This window comes from Taudactylus pleione, unplaced genomic scaffold (genome assembly GCF_031769625.1).
Source record: "Taudactylus pleione unplaced genomic scaffold, aTauple2 ptg000905l, whole genome shotgun sequence".
In the NCBI taxonomy this organism is placed as follows: Eukaryota; Metazoa; Chordata; class Amphibia; order Anura; family Myobatrachidae; genus Taudactylus; species Taudactylus pleione.
Window position 1 is genome coordinate 389,266 of NW_028285306.1, and position 19,987 is coordinate 409,252.

The following is a 19,987-nucleotide window of genomic DNA, read 5'->3' on the forward strand; positions in this document are numbered from 1 at the left end:
TGTAGAAATGGTAAAATGTGAAGCACGAGCAGTAGCAAGTGTCGCTACCTTCCAGAACCACTGTTACCAATCTAATGTCTCTTTTCCTGATAAGGGTGTTTTTTAAAATTTGTGAAGAATATTACATCATAGATTAGGTTTTGAACGTTTCTAACGTCCCTTAAAATAACCTTCAGGGTGGTAAAATAGTGAAGGTGCAATAGAACTTTCCTAGGATGGGATTAGTCTGAAATAAGGATTTTTGATTCATTTCAATTTTGAGGATAAATATTGGACATGAATTAAATCCAACTTCCCACACATGACTACTGTTAAATGGAGAGAAATTAAAAATATATGTTTCATGGTTATCTTTGTTTAATGTATAATTCATATGTGGAGCTTGAAATAGTAATATCAGACAGCCATTTCATCTTGTCAAATCAACAGTTTTCTCTGTCCTTTGTGAAAGTTTCATATATTATGGAAATGTTATGATTTTGGCTGATTCCTATCAAGCCAAATTGACTGAAGGAGTACCATGTATTAAAATTATCCAAGACAAACTGTTAGCAAGATTTTCAAAGACATGGAGGGAACATAAAGACAAGCGACCCAGGTGGGACTTGAACCCACAATCCCCAGCTCCGGAGGCTGATGCCTTATCCATTAGGCCACTGGGCCTCAGCTTTTCACTGGTAGAAATTGAGAACATTTTGTCAGCAACACCACCAAAGACAAGGTAAGATTTAGGATTCAATGGTAACAAAATAGGGGAAACCTTTAAAACAATCATACCAGTACCTTGGTGATAGATATTAATAAGGTTGACAATTGGGCTCCTTGCAAGGTAGTAGATCTAGAACATGAAGATCAAGGAGTCCATGGACTGATATAGGGACTCTATGTAATGCAATTTAGTAGTAACTGAAACCAACAATAGAAGGCAACTCAAGATTACTCATTATCCACTCTGCTGTCCATATATATATATATTAAATCACAGTTTTCACAAATTTGATGAAGTTGACAATCTGGGTGTCAGGGACTCATAGTTTTCAAAGTCTCAAGGCCATAGACAGTTCTTTCATTGGTTGTCTTTTTGGTCTTGGAGTAAAAGTAATTCAGGCTATGTTTGGAGGGTTAAAAAGTTTCAGGTGTTTTCCTAGGTGCCAGATCTGTTTTTGCTTAATATAACTTCCATTGTTGTGAAACAGTGAAGGAATGATCTCACTATTGGAGTCAGTCCTCTCTTGAGGAGTTGGATATGGACTTCAGTTAACGACCTCACTGATAACTGCTGATGCTGGTGCCTGTAGAAATGGTAAAATGTGAAGCACGAGCAGTAGCAAGTGTCGCTACCTTCCAGAACCACTGTTACCAATCTAATGTCTCTTTTCCTGATAAGGGTGTTTTTTAAAATTTGTGAAGAATATTACATCATAGATTAGGTTTTGAACGTTTCTAACGTCCCTTAAAATAACCTTCAGGGTGGTAAAATAGTGAAGGTGCAATAGAACTTTCCTAGGATGGGATTAGTCTGAAATAAGGATTTTTGATTAATTTCAATTTTGAGGATAAATATTGGACATGAATTAAATCCAACTTCCCACACATGACTACTGTTAAATGGAGAGAAATTAAAAATATATGTTTCATGGTTATCTTTGTTTAATGTATATTTCATATGTGGAGCTTGAAATAGTAATATCAGACAGCCATTTCATCTTGTCAAACCCACAGTTTTCTCTGTCCTTTGTGAAAGGTTCATATATTATGGAAATGTTATGATTTTGGCTGATTCCTATCAAGCCAAATTGACTGAAGGAGTACCATGTATTAAAATTATCCAAGACAAACTGTAAGCAAGATTTTCAAAGACATGGAGGGAACATAAAGACAAGCGACCCAGGTGAGACTTTAACCCACAATCCCCAGCTCCGGAGGCTGATGCCTTATCCATTAGGCCACTGGGCCTCAGCTTTTCACTGGTGGAAATTGAGAACATTTTGTCAGCAACACCACCAAAAGACAAGGTAAGATTTAGGATTCAATGGTAACAAAATAAGGGAAACCTTTAAAACAATCATAACAGTACCTTGGTGATAGATTTTAATAAGGTTGACAATTGGGCTCCTTGCAAGGTAGTAGATCTAGAACATGAAGATCAAGGAGTCCATGGACTGATATAGGGACTCAATGTAATGCAATTTAGTAGTAAATGAAACCAACAATAGAAGGCAACTCAAGATTACTCATTATCCACTCTGCTGTCCATATATATATATTAAATCACAGTTTTCACAAATTTGATGAAGTTGACAATCTGGGTGTCAGGGACTCATAGTTTTCAAAGTCTCAAGGCCGTAGACAGTTCTTTCATTGATTGTCTTTGTGGTCTTGGAGTAAAAGTAATTCAGGCTATTTTTGGAGGGTTAAAAAGTTTCAGGTGTTTTCCTAGGTGCCAGATCTGTTTTTGCTTAATATAACTTCCATTGTTGTGAAACAGTGAAGGAATGATCTCACTATTGGAGTCAGTCCTCTCTTGAGGAGTAGGATATGGACTTCAGTTAACGACCTCACTGATAACTGCTGATGCTGGTGCCTGTAGAAATGGTAAAATGTGAAGCACGAGCAGTAGCAAGTGTCGCTACCTTCCAGAACCACTGTTACCAATCTAATGTCTCTTTTCCTGATAAGGGTGTTTTTTAAAATTTGTGAAGAATATTACATCATGGATTAGGTTTTGAACGTTTCTAACGTCCCTTAAAATAACCTTCAGGGTGGTAAAATAGTGAAGGTGCAATAGAACTTTCCTAGGATGGGATTAGTCTGAAATAAGGATTTTTGATTCATTTCAATTTTGAGGATAAATATTGGACATGAACTAAATCCAACTTCCCACACATGACTACTGTTAAATGGAGAGAAATTAAAAATATATGTTTCATGGTTATCTTTGTTTAATGTATATTTCATATGTGGAGCTTGAAATAGTAATATCAGACAGCCATTTCATCTTGTCAAACCCACAGTTTTCTCTGTCCTTTGTGAAAGGTTCATATATTATGGAAATGTTATGATTTTGGCTGATTCCTATCAAGCCAAATTGACTGAAGGAGTACCATGTATTAAAATTATCCAAGGCAAACTGTAAGCAAGATTTTCAAAGACATGGAGGGAACATAAAGACAAGCGACCCAGGTGGGACTTGAACCCACAATCCCCAGCTCCGGAGGCTGATGCCTTATCCATTAGGCCACTGGGCCTCAGCTTTTCACTGGTAGAAATTGAGAACATTTTGTCAGCAACACCACCAAAAGACAAGGTAAGATTTAGGATTCAATGGTAACAAAATAGGGGAAACCTTTAAAACAATCATAACAGTACCTTGGTGATAGATTTTAATAAGGTTGACAATTGGGCTCCTTGCAAGGTAGTAGATCTAGAACATGAAGATCAAGGAGTCCATGGACTGATATAGGGACTCTATGTAATGCAATTTAGTAGTAAATGAAACCAACAATAGAAGGCAACTCAAGATTACTCATTATCCACTCTGCTGTCCATATATATATATTAAATCACAGTTTTCACAAATTTGATGAAGTTGACTATCTGGGTGTCAGGGACTCATAGTTTTCAAAGTCTCAAGGCCATAGACAGTTCTTTCATTGGTTGTCTTTTTGGTCTTGGAGTAAAAGTAATTCAGGCTATGTTTGGAGGGTTAAAAAGTTTCAGGTGTTTTCCTAGGTGCCAGATCTGTTTTTGCTTAATATAACTTCCATTGTTGTGAAACAGTGAAGGAATGATCTCACTATTGGAGTCAGTCCTCTCTTGAGGAGTAGGATATGGACTTCAGTTAACGACCTCACTGATAACTGCTGATGGTGGTGCCTGTAGAAATGGTAAAATGTGAAGCACGAGCAGTAGCAAGTGTCGCTACCTTCCAGAACCACTGTTACCAATCTAATGTCTCTTTTCCTGATAAGGGTGTTTTTTAAAATTTGTGAAGAATATTACATCATAGATTAGGTTTTGAACGTTTCTAACGTCCCTTAAAATAACCTTCAGGGTGGTAAAATAGTGAAGGTGCAATAGAACTTTCCTAGGATGGGATTAGTCTGAAATAAGGATTTTTGATTCATTTCAATTTTGAGGATAAATATTGGACATGAATTAAATCCAACTTCCCACACATGACTACTGTTAAATGGAGAGAAATTAAAAATATATGTTTCATGGTTATCTTTGTTTAATGTATAATTCATATGTGGAGCTTGAAATAGTAATATCAGACAGCCATTTCATCTTGTCAAATCAACAGTTTTCTCTGTCCTTTGTGAAAGTTTCATATATTATGGAAATGTTATGATTTTGGCTGATTCCTATCAAGCCAAATTGACTGAAGGAGTACCATGTATTAAAATTATCCAAGACAAACTGTTAGCAAGATTTTCAAAGACATGGAGGGAACATAAAGACAAGCGACCCAGGTGGGACTTGAACCCACAATCCCCAGCTCCGGAGGCTGATGCCTTATCCATTAGGCCACTGGGCCTCAGCTTTTCACTGGTAGAAATTGAGAACATTTTGTCAGCAACACCACCAAAGACAAGGTAAGATTTAGGATTCAATGGTAACAAAATAGGGGAAACCTTTAAAACAATCATACCAGTACCTTGGTGATAGATATTAATAAGGTTGACAATTGGGCTCCTTGCAAGGTAGTAGATCTAGAACATGAAGATCAAGGAGTCCATGGACTGATATAGGGACTCTATGTAATGCAATTTAGTAGTAACTGAAACCAACAATAGAAGGCAACTCAAGATTACTCATTATCCACTCTGCTGTCCATATATATATATATTAAATCACAGTTTTCACAAATTTGATGAAGTTGACAATCTGGGTGTCAGGGACTCATAGTTTTCAAAGTCTCAAGGCCATAGACAGTTCTTTCATTGGTTGTCTTTTTGGTCTTGGAGTAAAAGTAATTCAGGCTATGTTTGGAGGGTTAAAAAGTTTCAGGTGTTTTCCTAGGTGCCAGATCTGTTTTTGCTTAATATAACTTCCATTGTTGTGAAACAGTGAAGGAATGATCTCACTATTGGAGTCAGTCCTCTCTTGAGGAGTTGGATATGGACTTCAGTTAACGACCTCACTGATAACTGCTGATGCTGGTGCCTGTAGAAATGGTAAAATGTGAAGCACGAGCAGTAGCAAGTGTCGCTACCTTCCAGAACCACTGTTACCAATCTAATGTCTCTTTTCCTGATAAGGGTGTTTTTTAAAATTTGTGAAGAATATTACATCATAGATTAGGTTTTGAACGTTTCTAACGTCCCTTAAAATAACCTTCAGGGTGGTAAAATAGTGAAGGTGCAATAGAACTTTCCTAGGATGGGATTAGTCTGAAATAAGGATTTTTGATTAATTTCAATTTTGAGGATAAATATTGGACATGAATTAAATCCAACTTCCCACACATGACTACTGTTAAATGGAGAGAAATTAAAAATATATGTTTCATGGTTATCTTTGTTTAATGTATATTTCATATGTGGAGCTTGAAATAGTAATATCAGACAGCCATTTCATCTTGTCAAACCCACAGTTTTCTCTGTCCTTTGTGAAAGGTTCATATATTATGGAAATGTTATGATTTTGGCTGATTCCTATCAAGCCAAATTGACTGAAGGAGTACCATGTATTAAAATTATCCAAGACAAACTGTAAGCAAGATTTTCAAAGACATGGAGGGAACATAAAGACAAGCGACCCAGGTGAGACTTTAACCCACAATCCCCAGCTCCGGAGGCTGATGCCTTATCCATTAGGCCACTGGGCCTCAGCTTTTCACTGGTGGAAATTGAGAACATTTTGTCAGCAACACCACCAAAAGACAAGGTAAGATTTAGGATTCAATGGTAACAAAATAGGGGAAACCTTTAAAACAATCATAACAGTACCTTGGTGATAGATTTTAATAAGGTTGACAATTGGGCTCCTTGCAAGGTAGTAGATCTAGAACATGAAGATCAAGGAGTCCATGGACTGATATAGGGACTCAATGTAATGCAATTTAGTAGTAAATGAAACCAACAATAGAAGGCAACTCAAGATTACTCATTATCCACTCTGCTGTCCATATATATATATTAAATCACAGTTTTCACAAATTTGATGAAGTTGACAATCTGGGTGTCAGGGACTCATAGTTTTCAAAGTCTCAAGGCCGTAGACAGTTCTTTCATTGATTGTCTTTGTGGTCTTGGAGTAAAAGTAATTCAGGCTATTTTTGGAGGGTTAAAAAGTTTCAGGTGTTTTCCTAGGTGCCAGATCTGTTTTTGCTTAATATAACTTCCATTGTTGTGAAACAGTGAAGGAATGATCTCACTATTGGAGTCAGTCCTCTCTTGAGGAGTAGGATATGGACTTCAGTTAACGACCTCACTGATAACTGCTGATGCTGGTGCCTGTAGAAATGGTAAAATGTGAAGCACGAGCAGTAGCAAGTGTCGCTACCTTCCAGAACCACTGTTACCAATCTAATGTCTCTTTTCCTGATAAGGGTGTTTTTTAAAATTTGTGAAGAATATTACATCATGGATTAGGTTTTGAACGTTTCTAACGTCCCTTAAAATAACCTTCAGGGTGGTAAAATAGTGAAGGTGCAATAGAACTTTCCTAGGATGGGATTAGTCTGAAATAAGGATTTTTGATTCATTTCAATTTTGAGGATAAATATTGGACATGAACTAAATCCAACTTCCCACACATGACTACTGTTAAATGGAGAGAAATTAAAAATATATGTTTCATGGTTATCTTTGTTTAATGTATATTTCATATGTGGAGCTTGAAATAGTAATATCAGACAGCCATTTCATCTTGTCAAACCCACAGTTTTCTCTGTCCTTTGTGAAAGGTTCATATATTATGGAAATGTTATGATTTTGGCTGATTCCTATCAAGCCAAATTGACTGAAGGAGTACCATGTATTAAAATTATCCAAGGCAAACTGTAAGCAAGATTTTCAAAGACATGGAGGGAACATAAAGACAAGCGACCCAGGTGGGACTTGAACCCACAATCCCCAGCTCCGGAGGCTGATGCCTTATCCATTAGGCCACTGGGCCTCAGCTTTTCACTGGTAGAAATTGAGAACATTTTGTCAGCAACACCACCAAAAGACAAGGTAAGATTTAGGATTCAATGGTAACAAAATAGGGGAAACCTTTAAAACAATCATAACAGTACCTTGGTGATAGATTTTAATAAGGTTGACAATTGGGCTCCTTGCAAGGTAGTAGATCTAGAACATGAAGATCAAGGAGTCCATGGACTGATATAGGGACTCTATGTAATGCAATTTAGTAGTAAATGAAACCAACAATAGAAGGCAACTCAAGATTACTCATTATCCACTCTGCTGTCCATATATATATATTAAATCACAGTTTTCACAAATTTGATGAAGTTGACTATCTGGGTGTCAGGGACTCATAGTTTTCAAAGTCTCAAGGCCATAGACAGTTCTTTCATTGGTTGTCTTTTTGGTCTTGGAGTAAAAGTAATTCAGGCTATGTTTGGAGGGTTAAAAAGTTTCAGGTGTTTTCCTAGGTGCCAGATCTGTTTTTGCTTAATATAACTTCCATTGTTGTGAAACAGTGAAGGAATGATCTCACTATTGGAGTCAGTCCTCTCTTGAGGAGTAGGATATGGACTTCAGTTAACGACCTCACTGATAACTGCTGATGGTGGTGCCTGTAGAAATGGTAAAATGTGAAGCACGAGCAGTAGCAAGTGTCGCTACCTTCCAGAACCACTGTTACCAATCTAATGTCTCTTTTCCTGATAAGGGTGTTTTTTAAAATTTGTGAAGAATATTACATCATAGATTAGGTTTTGAACGTTTCTAACGTCCCTTAAAATAACCTTCAGGGTGGTAAAATAGTGAAGGTGCAATAGAACTTTCCTAGGATGGGATTAGTCTGAAATAAGGATTTTTGATTCATTTCAATTTTGAGGATAAATATTGGACATGAATTAAATCCAACTTCCCACACATGACTACTGTTAAATGGAGAGAAATTAAAAATATATGTTTCATGGTTATCTTTGTTTAATGTATAATTCATATGTGGAGCTTGAAATAGTAATATCAGACAGCCATTTCATCTTGTCAAACCCACAGTTTTCTCTGTCCTTTGTGAAAGGTTCATATATTATGGAAATGTTATGATTTTGGCTGATTCCTATCAAGCCAAATTGACTGAAGGAGTACCATGTATTAAAATTATCCAAGGCAAACTGTAAGCAAGATTTTCAAAGACATGGAGGGAACATAAAGACAAGCGACCCAGGTGGGACTTGAACCCACAATCCCCAGCTCCGGAGGCTGATGCCTTATCCATTAGGCCACTGGGCCTCAGCTTTTCACTGGTAGAAATTGAGAACATTTTGTCAGCAACACCACCAAAAGACAAGGTAAGATTTAGGATTCAATGGTAACAAAATAGGGGAAACCTTTAAAACAATCATAACAGTACCTTGGTGATAGATTTTAATAAGGTTGACAATTGGGCTCCTTGCAAGGTAGTAGATCTAGAACATGAAGATCAAGGAGTCCATGGACTGATATAGGGACTCTATGTAATGCAATTTAGTAGTAAATGAAACCAACAATAGAAGGCAACTCAAGATTACTCATTATCCACTCTGCTGTCCATATATATATATTAAATCACAGTTTTCACAAATTTGATGAAGTTGACTATCTGGGTGTCAGGGACTCATAGTTTTCAAAGTCTCAAGGCCATAGACAGTTCTTTCATTGGTTGTCTTTTTGGTCTTGGAGTAAAAGTAATTCAGGCTATGTTTGGAGGGTTAAAAAGTTTCAGGTGTTTTCCTAGGTGCCAGATCTGTTTTTGCTTAATATAACTTCCATTGTTGTGAAACAGTGAAGGAATGATCTCACTATTGGAGTCAGTCCTCTCTTGAGGAGTAGGATATGGACTTCAGTTAACGACCTCACTGATAACTGCTGATGGTGGTGCCTGTAGAAATGGTAAAATGTGAAGCACGAGCAGTAGCAAGTGTCGCTACCTTCCAGAACCACTGTTACCAATCTAATGTCTCTTTTCCTGATAAGGGTGTTTTTTAAAATTTGTGAAGAATATTACATCATAGATTAGGTTTTGAACGTTTCTAACGTCCCTTAAAATAACCTTCAGGGTGGTAAAATAGTGAAGGTGCAATAGAACTTTCCTAGGATGGGATTAGTCTGAAATAAGGATTTTTGATTCATTTCAATTTTGAGGATAAATATTGGACATGAATTAAATCCAACTTCCCACACATGACTACTGTTAAATGGAGAGAAATTAAAAATATATGTTTCATGGTTATCTTTGTTTAATGTATAATTCATATGTGGAGCTTGAAATAGTAATATCAGACAGCCATTTCATCTTGTCAAATCAACAGTTTTCTCTGTCCTTTGTGAAAGTTTCATATATTATGGAAATGTTATGATTTTGGCTGATTCCTATCAAGCCAAATTGACTGAAGGAGTACCATGTATTAAAATTATCCAAGACAAACTGTTAGCAAGATTTTCAAAGACATGGAGGGAACATAAAGACAAGCGACCCAGGTGGGACTTGAACCCACAATCCCCAGCTCCGGAGGCTGATGCCTTATCCATTAGGCCACTGGGCCTTAGCTTTTCACTGGTAGAAATTGAGAACATTTTGTCAGCAACACCACCAAAGACAAGGTAAGATTTAGGATTCAATGGTAACAAAATAGGGGAAACCTTTAAAACAATCATACCAGTACCTTGGTGATAGATATTAATAAGGTTGACAATTGGGCTCCTTGCAAGGTAGTAGATCTAGAACATGAAGATCAAGGAGTCCATGGACTGATATAGGGACTCTATGTAATGCAATTTAGTAGTAACTGAAACCAACAATAGAAGGCAACTCAAGATTACTCATTATCCACTCTGCTGTCCATATATATATATATTAAATCACAGTTTTCACAAATTTGATGAAGTTGACAATCTGGGTGTCAGGGACTCATAGTTTTCAAAGTCTCAAGGCCATAGACAGTTCTTTCATTGGTTGTCTTTTTGGTCTTGGAGTAAAAGTAATTCAGGCTATGTTTGGAGGGTTAAAAAGTTTCAGGTGTTTTCCTAGGTGCCAGATCTGTTTTTGCTTAATATAACTTCCATTGTTGTGAAACAGTGAAGGAATGATCTCACTATTGGAGTCAGTCCTCTCTTGAGGAGTTGGATATGGACTTCAGTTAACGACCTCACTGATAACTGCTGATGCTGGTGCCTGTAGAAATGGTAAAATGTGAAGCACGAGCAGTAGCAAGTGTCGCTACCTTCCAGAACCACTGTTACCAATCTAATGTCTCTTTTCCTGATAAGGGTGTTTTTTAAAATTTGTGAAGAATATTACATCATAGATTAGGTTTTGAACGTTTCTAACGTCCCTTAAAATAACCTTCAGGGTGGTAAAATAGTGAAGGTGCAATAGAACTTTCCTAGGATGGGATTAGTCTGAAATAAGGATTTTTGATTAATTTCAATTTTGAGGATAAATATTGGACATGAATTAAATCCAACTTCCCACACATGACTACTGTTAAATGGAGAGAAATTAAAAATATATGTTTCATGGTTATCTTTGTTTAATGTATATTTCATATGTGGAGCTTGAAATAGTAATATCAGACAGCCATTTCATCTTGTCAAACCCACAGTTTTCTCTGTCCTTTGTGAAAGGTTCATATATTATGGAAATGTTATGATTTTGGCTGATTCCTATCAAGCCAAATTGACTGAAGGAGTACCATGTATTAAAATTATCCAAGACAAACTGTAAGCAAGATTTTCAAAGACATGGAGGGAACATAAAGACAAGCGACCCAGGTGAGACTTTAACCCACAATCCCCAGCTCCGGAGGCTGATGCCTTATCCATTAGGCCACTGGGCCTCAGCTTTTCACTGGTGGAAATTGAGAACATTTTGTCAGCAACACCACCAAAAGACAAGGTAAGATTTAGGATTCAATGGTAACAAAATAAGGGAAACCTTTAAAACAATCATAACAGTACCTTGGTGATAGATTTTAATAAGGTTGACAATTGGGCTCCTTGCAAGGTAGTAGATCTAGAACATGAAGATCAAGGAGTCCATGGACTGATATAGGGACTCAATGTAATGCAATTTAGTAGTAAATGAAACCAACAATAGAAGGCAACTCAAGATTACTCATTATCCACTCTGCTGTCCATATATATATATTAAATCACAGTTTTCACAAATTTGATGAAGTTGACAATCTGGGTGTCAGGGACTCATAGTTTTCAAAGTCTCAAGGCCGTAGACAGTTCTTTCATTGATTGTCTTTGTGGTCTTGGAGTAAAAGTAATTCAGGCTATTTTTGGAGGGTTAAAAAGTTTCAGGTGTTTTCCTAGGTGCCAGATCTGTTTTTGCTTAATATAACTTCCATTGTTGTGAAACAGTGAAGGAATGATCTCACTATTGGAGTCAGTCCTCTCTTGAGGAGTAGGATATGGACTTCAGTTAACGACCTCACTGATAACTGCTGATGCTGGTGCCTGTAGAAATGGTAAAATGTGAAGCACGAGCAGTAGCAAGTGTCGCTACCTTCCAGAACCACTGTTACCAATCTAATGTCTCTTTTCCTGATAAGGGTGTTTTTTAAAATTTGTGAAGAATATTACATCATGGATTAGGTTTTGAACGTTTCTAACGTCCCTTAAAATAACCTTCAGGGTGGTAAAATAGTGAAGGTGCAATAGAACTTTCCTAGGATGGGATTAGTCTGAAATAAGGATTTTTGATTCATTTCAATTTTGAGGATAAATATTGGACATGAACTAAATCCAACTTCCCACACATGACTACTGTTAAATGGAGAGAAATTAAAAATATATGTTTCATGGTTATCTTTGTTTAATGTATATTTCATATGTGGAGCTTGAAATAGTAATATCAGACAGCCATTTCATCTTGTCAAACCCACAGTTTTCTCTGTCCTTTGTGAAAGGTTCATATATTATGGAAATGTTATGATTTTGGCTGATTCCTATCAAGCCAAATTGACTGAAGGAGTACCATGTATTAAAATTATCCAAGGCAAACTGTAAGCAAGATTTTCAAAGACATGGAGGGAACATAAAGACAAGCGACCCAGGTGGGACTTGAACCCACAATCCCCAGCTCCGGAGGCTGATGCCTTATCCATTAGGCCACTGGGCCTCAGCTTTTCACTGGTAGAAATTGAGAACATTTTGTCAGCAACACCACCAAAAGACAAGGTAAGATTTAGGATTCAATGGTAACAAAATAGGGGAAACCTTTAAAACAATCATAACAGTACCTTGGTGATAGATTTTAATAAGGTTGACAATTGGGCTCCTTGCAAGGTAGTAGATCTAGAACATGAAGATCAAGGAGTCCATGGACTGATATAGGGACTCTATGTAATGCAATTTAGTAGTAAATGAAACCAACAATAGAAGGCAACTCAAGATTACTCATTATCCACTCTGCTGTCCATATATATATATTAAATCACAGTTTTCACAAATTTGATGAAGTTGACTATCTGGGTGTCAGGGACTCATAGTTTTCAAAGTCTCAAGGCCATAGACAGTTCTTTCATTGGTTGTCTTTTTGGTCTTGGAGTAAAAGTAATTCAGGCTATGTTTGGAGGGTTAAAAAGTTTCAGGTGTTTTCCTAGGTGCCAGATCTGTTTTTGCTTAATATAACTTCCATTGTTGTGAAACAGTGAAGGAATGATCTCACTATTGGAGTCAGTCCTCTCTTGAGGAGTAGGATATGGACTTCAGTTAACGACCTCACTGATAACTGCTGATGGTGGTGCCTGTAGAAATGGTAAAATGTGAAGCACGAGCAGTAGCAAGTGTCGCTACCTTCCAGAACCACTGTTACCAATCTAATGTCTCTTTTCCTGATAAGGGTGTTTTTTAAAATTTGTGAAGAATATTACATCATAGATTAGGTTTTGAACGTTTCTAACGTCCCTTAAAATAACCTTCAGGGTGGTAAAATAGTGAAGGTGCAATAGAACTTTCCTAGGATGGGATTAGTCTGAAATAAGGATTTTTGATTCATTTCAATTTTGAGGATAAATATTGGACATGAATTAAATCCAACTTCCCACACATGACTACTGTTAAATGGAGAGAAATTAAAAATATATGTTTCATGGTTATCTTTGTTTAATGTATAATTCATATGTGGAGCTTGAAATAGTAATATCAGACAGCCATTTCATCTTGTCAAATCAACAGTTTTCTCTGTCCTTTGTGAAAGTTTCATATATTATGGAAATGTTATGATTTTGGCTGATTCCTATCAAGCCAAATTGACTGAAGGAGTACCATGTATTAAAATTATCCAAGACAAACTGTTAGCAAGATTTTCAAAGACATGGAGGGAACATAAAGACAAGCGACCCAGGTGGGACTTGAACCCACAATCCCCAGCTCCGGAGGCTGATGCCTTATCCATTAGGCCACTGGGCCTCAGCTTTTCACTGGTAGAAATTGAGAACATTTTGTCAGCAACACCACCAAAGACAAGGTAAGATTTAGGATTCAATGGTAACAAAATAGGGGAAACCTTTAAAACAATCATACCAGTACCTTGGTGATAGATATTAATAAGGTTGACAATTGGGCTCCTTGCAAGGTAGTAGATCTAGAACATGAAGATCAAGGAGTCCATGGACTGATATAGGGACTCTATGTAATGCAATTTAGTAGTAACTGAAACCAACAATAGAAGGCAACTCAAGATTACTCATTATCCACTCTGCTGTCCATATATATATATATTAAATCACAGTTTTCACAAATTTGATGAAGTTGACAATCTGGGTGTCAGGGACTCATAGTTTTCAAAGTCTCAAGGCCATAGACAGTTCTTTCATTGGTTGTCTTTTTGGTCTTGGAGTAAAAGTAATTCAGGCTATGTTTGGAGGGTTAAAAAGTTTCAGGTGTTTTCCTAGGTGCCAGATCTGTTTTTGCTTAATATAACTTCCATTGTTGTGAAACAGTGAAGGAATGATCTCACTATTGGAGTCAGTCCTCTCTTGAGGAGTTGGATATGGACTTCAGTTAACGACCTCACTGATAACTGCTGATGCTGGTGCCTGTAGAAATGGTAAAATGTGAAGCACGAGCAGTAGCAAGTGTCGCTACCTTCCAGAACCACTGTTACCAATCTAATGTCTCTTTTCCTGATAAGGGTGTTTTTTAAAATTTGTGAAGAATATTACATCATAGATTAGGTTTTGAACGTTTCTAACGTCCCTTAAAATAACCTTCAGGGTGGTAAAATAGTGAAGGTGCAATAGAACTTTCCTAGGATGGGATTAGTCTGAAATAAGGATTTTTGATTAATTTCAATTTTGAGGATAAATATTGGACATGAATTAAATCCAACTTCCCACACATGACTACTGTTAAATGGAGAGAAATTAAAAATATATGTTTCATGGTTATCTTTGTTTAATGTATATTTCATATGTGGAGCTTGAAATAGTAATATCAGACAGCCATTTCATCTTGTCAAACCCACAGTTTTCTCTGTCCTTTGTGAAAGGTTCATATATTATGGAAATGTTATGATTTTGGCTGATTCCTATCAAGCCAAATTGACTGAAGGAGTACCATGTATTAAAATTATCCAAGACAAACTGTAAGCAAGATTTTCAAAGACATGGAGGGAACATAAAGACAAGCGACCCAGGTGAGACTTTAACCCACAATCCCCAGCTCCGGAGGCTGATGCCTTATCCATTAGGCCACTGGGCCTCAGCTTTTCACTGGTGGAAATTGAGAACATTTTGTCAGCAACACCACCAAAAGACAAGGTAAGATTTAGGATTCAATGGTAACAAAATAGGGGAAACCTTTAAAACAATCATAACAGTACCTTGGTGATAGATTTTAATAAGGTTGACAATTGGGCTCCTTGCAAGGTAGTAGATCTAGAACATGAAGATCAAGGAGTCCATGGACTGATATAGGGACTCAATGTAATGCAATTTAGTAGTAAATGAAACCAACAATAGAAGGCAACTCAAGATTACTCATTATCCACTCTGCTGTCCATATATATATATTAAATCACAGTTTTCACAAATTTGATGAAGTTGACAATCTGGGTGTCAGGGACTCATAGTTTTCAAAGTCTCAAGGCCGTAGACAGTTCTTTCATTGATTGTCTTTGTGGTCTTGGAGTAAAAGTAATTCAGGCTATTTTTGGAGGGTTAAAAAGTTTCAGGTGTTTTCCTAGGTGCCAGATCTGTTTTTGCTTAATATAACTTCCATTGTTGTGAAACAGTGAAGGAATGATCTCACTATTGGAGTCAGTCCTCTCTTGAGGAGTAGGATATGGACTTCAGTTAACGACCTCACTGATAACTGCTGATGCTGGTGCCTGTAGAAATGGTAAAATGTGAAGCACGAGCAGTAGCAAGTGTCGCTACCTTCCAGAACCACTGTTACCAATCTAATGTCTCTTTTCCTGATAAGGGTGTTTTTTAAAATTTGTGAAGAATATTACATCATGGATTAGGTTTTGAACGTTTCTAACGTCCCTTAAAATAACCTTCAGGGTGGTAAAATAGTGAAGGTGCAATAGAACTTTCCTAGGATGGGATTAGTCTGAAATAAGGATTTTTGATTCATTTCAATTTTGAGGATAAATATTGGACATGAACTAAATCCAACTTCCCACACATGACTACTGTTAAATGGAGAGAAATTAAAAATATATGTTTCATGGTTATCTTTGTTTAATGTATATTTCATATGTGGAGCTTGAAATAGTAATATCAGACAGCCATTTCATCTTGTCAAACCCACAGTTTTCTCTGTCCTTTGTGAAAGGTTCATATATTATGGAAATGTTATGATTTTGGCTGATTCCTATCAAGCCAAATTGACTGAAGGAGTACCATGTATTAAAATTATCCAAGGCAAACTGTAAGCAAGATTTTCAAAGACATGGAGGGAACATAAAGACAAGCGACCCAGGTGGGACTTGAACCCAACAATCCCCAGCTCCGGAGGCTGATGCCTTATCCATTAGGCCACTGGGCCTCAGCTTTTCACTGGTAGAAATTGAGAACATTTTGTCAGCAACACCACCAAAAGACAAGGTAAGATTTAGGATTCAATGGTAACAAAATAGGGGAAACCTTTAAAACAATCATAACAGTACCTTGGTGATAGATTTTAATAAGGTTGACAATTGGCTCCTTGCAAGGTAGTAGATCTAGAACATGAAGATCAAGGAGTCCATGGACTGATATAGGGACTCTATGTAATGCAATTTAGTAGTAAATGAAACCAACAATAGAAGGCAACTCAAGATTACTCATTATCCACTCTGCTGTCCATATATATATATTAAATCACAGTTTTCACAAATTTGATGAAGTTGACTATCTGGGTGTCAGGGACTCATAGTTTTCAAAGTCTCAAGGCCATAGACAGTTCTTTCATTGGTTGTCTTTTTGGTCTTGGAGTAAAAGTAATTCAGGCTATGTTTGGAGGGTTAAAAAGTTTCAGGTGTTTTCCTAGGTGCCAGATCTGTTTTTGCTTAATATAACTTCCATTGTTGTGAAACAGTGAAGGAATGATCTCACTATTGGAGTCAGTCCTCTCTTGAGGAGTAGGATATGGACTTCAGTTAACGACCTCACTGATAACTGCTGATGGTGGTGCCTGTAGAAATGGTAAAATGTGAAGCACGAGCAGTAGCAAGTGTCGCTACCTTCCAGAACCACTGTTACCAATCTAATGTCTCTTTTCCTGATAAGGGTGTTTTTTTAAAATTTGTGAAGAATATTACATCATAGATTAGGTTTTGAACGTTTCTAACGTCCCTTAAAATAACCTTCAGGGTGGTAAAATAGTGAAGGTGCAATAGAACTTTCCTAGGATGGGATTAGTCTGAAATAAGGATTTTTGATTCATTTCAATTTTGAGGATAAATATTGGACATGAATTAAATCCAACTTCCCACACATGACTACTGTTAAATGGAGAGAAATTAAAAATATATGTTTCATGGTTATCTTTGTTTAATGTATAATTCATATGTGGAGCTTGAAATAGTAATATCAGACAGCCATTTCATCTTGTCAAACCCACAGTTTTCTCTGTCCTTTGTGAAAGGTTCATATATTATGGAAATGTTATGATTTTGGCTGATTCCTATCAAGCCAAATTGACTGAAGGAGTACCATGTATTAAAATTATCCAAGGCAAACTGTAAGCAAGATTTTCAAAGACATGGAGGGAACATAAAGACAAGCGACCCAGGTGGGACTTGAACCCACAATCCCCAGCTCCGGAGGCTGATGCCTTATCCATTAGGCACTGGGCCTCAGCTTTTCACTGGTAGAAATTGAGAACATTTTGTCAGCAACACCACCAAAAGACAAGGTAAGATTTAGGATTCAATGGTAACAAAATAGGGGAAACCTTTAAAACAATCATAACAGTACCTTGGTGATAGATTTTAATAAGGTTGACAATTGGGCTCCTTGCAAGGTAGTAGATCTAGAACATGAAGATCAAGGAGTCCATGGACTGATATAGGGACTCTATGTAATGCAATTTAGTAGTAAATGAAACCAACAATAGAAGGCAACTCAAGATTACTCATTATCCACTCTGCTGTCCATATATATATATTAAATCACAGTTTTCACAAATTTGATGAAGTTGACTATCTGGGTGTCAGGGACTCATAGTTTTCAAAGTCTCAAGGCCATAGACAGTTCTTTCATTGGTTGTCTTTTTGGTCTTGGAGTAAAAGTAATTCAGGCTATGTTTGGAGGGTTAAAAAGTTTCAGGTGTTTTCCTAGGTGCCAGATCTGTTTTTGCTTAATATAACTTCCATTGTTGTGAAACAGTGAAGGAATGATCTCACTATTGGAGTCAGTCCTCTCTTGAGGAGTAGGATATGGACTTCAGTTAACGACCTCACTGATAACTGCTGATGGTGGTGCCTGTAGAAATGGTAAAATGTGAAGCACGAGCAGTAGCAAGTGTCGCTACCTTCCAGAACCACTGTTACCAATCTAATGTCTCTTTTCCTGATAAGGGTGTTTTTTAAAATTTGTGAAGAATATTACATCATAGATTAGGTTTTGAACGTTTCTAACGTCCCTTAAAATAACCTTCAGGGTGGTAAAATAGTGAAGGTGCAATAGAACTTTCCTAGGATGGGATTAGTCTGAAATAAGGATTTTTGATTCATTTCAATTTTGAGGATAAATATTGGACATGAATTAAATCCAACTTCCCACACATGACTACTGTTAAATGGAGAGAAATTAAAAATATATGTTTCATGGTTATCTTTGTTTAATGTATAATTCATATGTGGAGCTTGAAATAGTAATATCAGACAGCCATTTCATCTTGTCAAATCAACAGTTTTCTCTGTCCTTTGTGAAAGTTTCATATATTATGGAAATGTTATGATTTTGGCTGATTCCTATCAAGCCAAATTGACTGAAGGAGTACCATGTATTAAAATTATCCAAGACAAACTGTTAGCAAGATTTTCAAAGACATGGAGGGAACATAAAGACAAGCGACCCAGGTGGGACTTGAACCCACAATCCCCAGCTCCGGAGGCTGATGCCTTATCCATTAGGCCACTGGGCCTCAGCTTTTCACTGGTAGAAATTGAGAACATTTTGTCAGCAACACCACCAAAGACAAGGTAAGATTTAGGATTCAATGGTAACAAAATAGGGGAAACCTTTAAAACAATCATACCAGTACCTTGGTGATAGATATTAATAAGGTTGACAATTGGGCTCCTTGCAAGGTAGTAGATCTAGAACATGAAGATCAAGGAGTCCATGGACTGATATAGGGACTCTATGTAATGCAATTTAGTAGTAACTGAAACCAACAATAGAAGGCAACTCAAGATTACTCATTATCCACTCTGCTGTCCATATATATATATATTAAATCACAGTTTTCACAAATTTGATGAAGTTGACAATCTGGGTGTCAGGGACTCATAGTTTTCAAAGTCTCAAGGCCATAGACAGTTCTTTCATTGGTTGTCTTTTTGGTCTTGGAGTAAAAGTAATTCAGGCTATGTTTGGAGGGTTAAAAAGTTTCAGGTGTTTTCCTAGGTGCCAGATCTGTTTTTGCTTAATATAACTTCCATTGTTGTGAAACAGTGAAGGAATGATCTCACTATTGGAGTCAGTCCTCTCTTGAGGAGTTGGATATGGACTTCAGTTAACGACCTCACTGATAACTGCTGATGCTGGTGCCTGTAGAAATGGTAAAATGTGAAGCACGAGCAGTAGCAAGTGTCGCTACCTTCCAGAACCACTGTTACCAATCTAATGTCTCTTTTCCTGATAAGGGTGTTTTTTAAAATTTGTGAAGAATATTACATCATAGATTAGGTTTTGAACGTTTCTAACGTCCCTTAAAATAACCTTCAGGGTGGTAAAATAGTGAAGGTGCAATAGAACTTTCCTAGGATGGGATTAGTCTGAAATAAGGATTTTTGATTAATTTCAATTTTGAGGATAAATATTGGACATGAATTAAATCCAACTTCCCACACATGACTACTGTTAAATGGAGAGAAATTAAAAATATATGTTTCATGGTTATCTTTGTTTAATGTATATTTCATATGTGGAGCTTGAAATAGTAATATCAGACAGCCATTTCATCTTGTCAAACCCACAGTTTTCTCTGTCCTTTGTGAAAGGTTCATATATTATGGAAATGTTATGATTTTGGCTGATTCCTATCAAGCCAAATTGACTGAAGGAGTACCATGTATTAAAATTATCCAAGACAAACTGTAAGCAAGATTTTCAAAGACATGGAGGGAACATAAAGACAAGCGACCCAGGTGA

The 19,987-nt window shown here is 36.9% G+C and overlaps 10 non-coding genes across 10 annotated transcripts; all 10 read right to left on the bottom strand.

Moving 5' to 3' along the window:
- Nucleotides 1-590: 590 nt before the first annotated feature.
- TRNAR-CCG (transfer RNA arginine (anticodon CCG)) lies at nt 591-663 on the bottom strand. Its single transcript has one exon. It is a non-coding gene; the product is annotated as a tRNA-Arg (tRNA).
- A 2,512-nt stretch (nt 664-3,175) lies between these two features.
- TRNAR-CCG (transfer RNA arginine (anticodon CCG)) lies at nt 3,176-3,248 on the bottom strand. Its single transcript has one exon. It is a non-coding gene; the product is annotated as a tRNA-Arg (tRNA).
- Nucleotides 3,249-4,467: 1,219 nt separating this feature from the next.
- On the bottom strand, nt 4,468-4,540 carry TRNAR-CCG (transfer RNA arginine (anticodon CCG)). The gene has a single exon. It is a non-coding gene; the product is annotated as a tRNA-Arg (tRNA).
- A 2,512-nt stretch (nt 4,541-7,052) lies between these two features.
- Nucleotides 7,053-7,125, bottom strand: TRNAR-CCG (transfer RNA arginine (anticodon CCG)). The gene has a single exon. It is a non-coding gene; the product is annotated as a tRNA-Arg (tRNA).
- Nucleotides 7,126-8,344: 1,219 nt separating this feature from the next.
- Nucleotides 8,345-8,417, bottom strand: TRNAR-CCG (transfer RNA arginine (anticodon CCG)). Its single transcript has one exon. It is a non-coding gene; the product is annotated as a tRNA-Arg (tRNA).
- Nucleotides 8,418-9,636: 1,219 nt separating this feature from the next.
- Nucleotides 9,637-9,709, bottom strand: TRNAR-CCG (transfer RNA arginine (anticodon CCG)). Its single transcript has one exon. It is a non-coding gene; the product is annotated as a tRNA-Arg (tRNA).
- A 2,512-nt stretch (nt 9,710-12,221) lies between these two features.
- Nucleotides 12,222-12,294, bottom strand: TRNAR-CCG (transfer RNA arginine (anticodon CCG)). The gene has a single exon. It is a non-coding gene; the product is annotated as a tRNA-Arg (tRNA).
- Nucleotides 12,295-13,513: 1,219 nt separating this feature from the next.
- TRNAR-CCG (transfer RNA arginine (anticodon CCG)) lies at nt 13,514-13,586 on the bottom strand. The gene has a single exon. It is a non-coding gene; the product is annotated as a tRNA-Arg (tRNA).
- A 2,512-nt stretch (nt 13,587-16,098) lies between these two features.
- On the bottom strand, nt 16,099-16,172 carry TRNAR-CCG (transfer RNA arginine (anticodon CCG)). The gene has a single exon. It is a non-coding gene; the product is annotated as a tRNA-Arg (tRNA).
- Nucleotides 16,173-18,682: 2,510 nt separating this feature from the next.
- Nucleotides 18,683-18,755, bottom strand: TRNAR-CCG (transfer RNA arginine (anticodon CCG)). Its single transcript has one exon. It is a non-coding gene; the product is annotated as a tRNA-Arg (tRNA).
- Between the last annotated feature and the right edge of the window lie 1,232 nt (nt 18,756-19,987).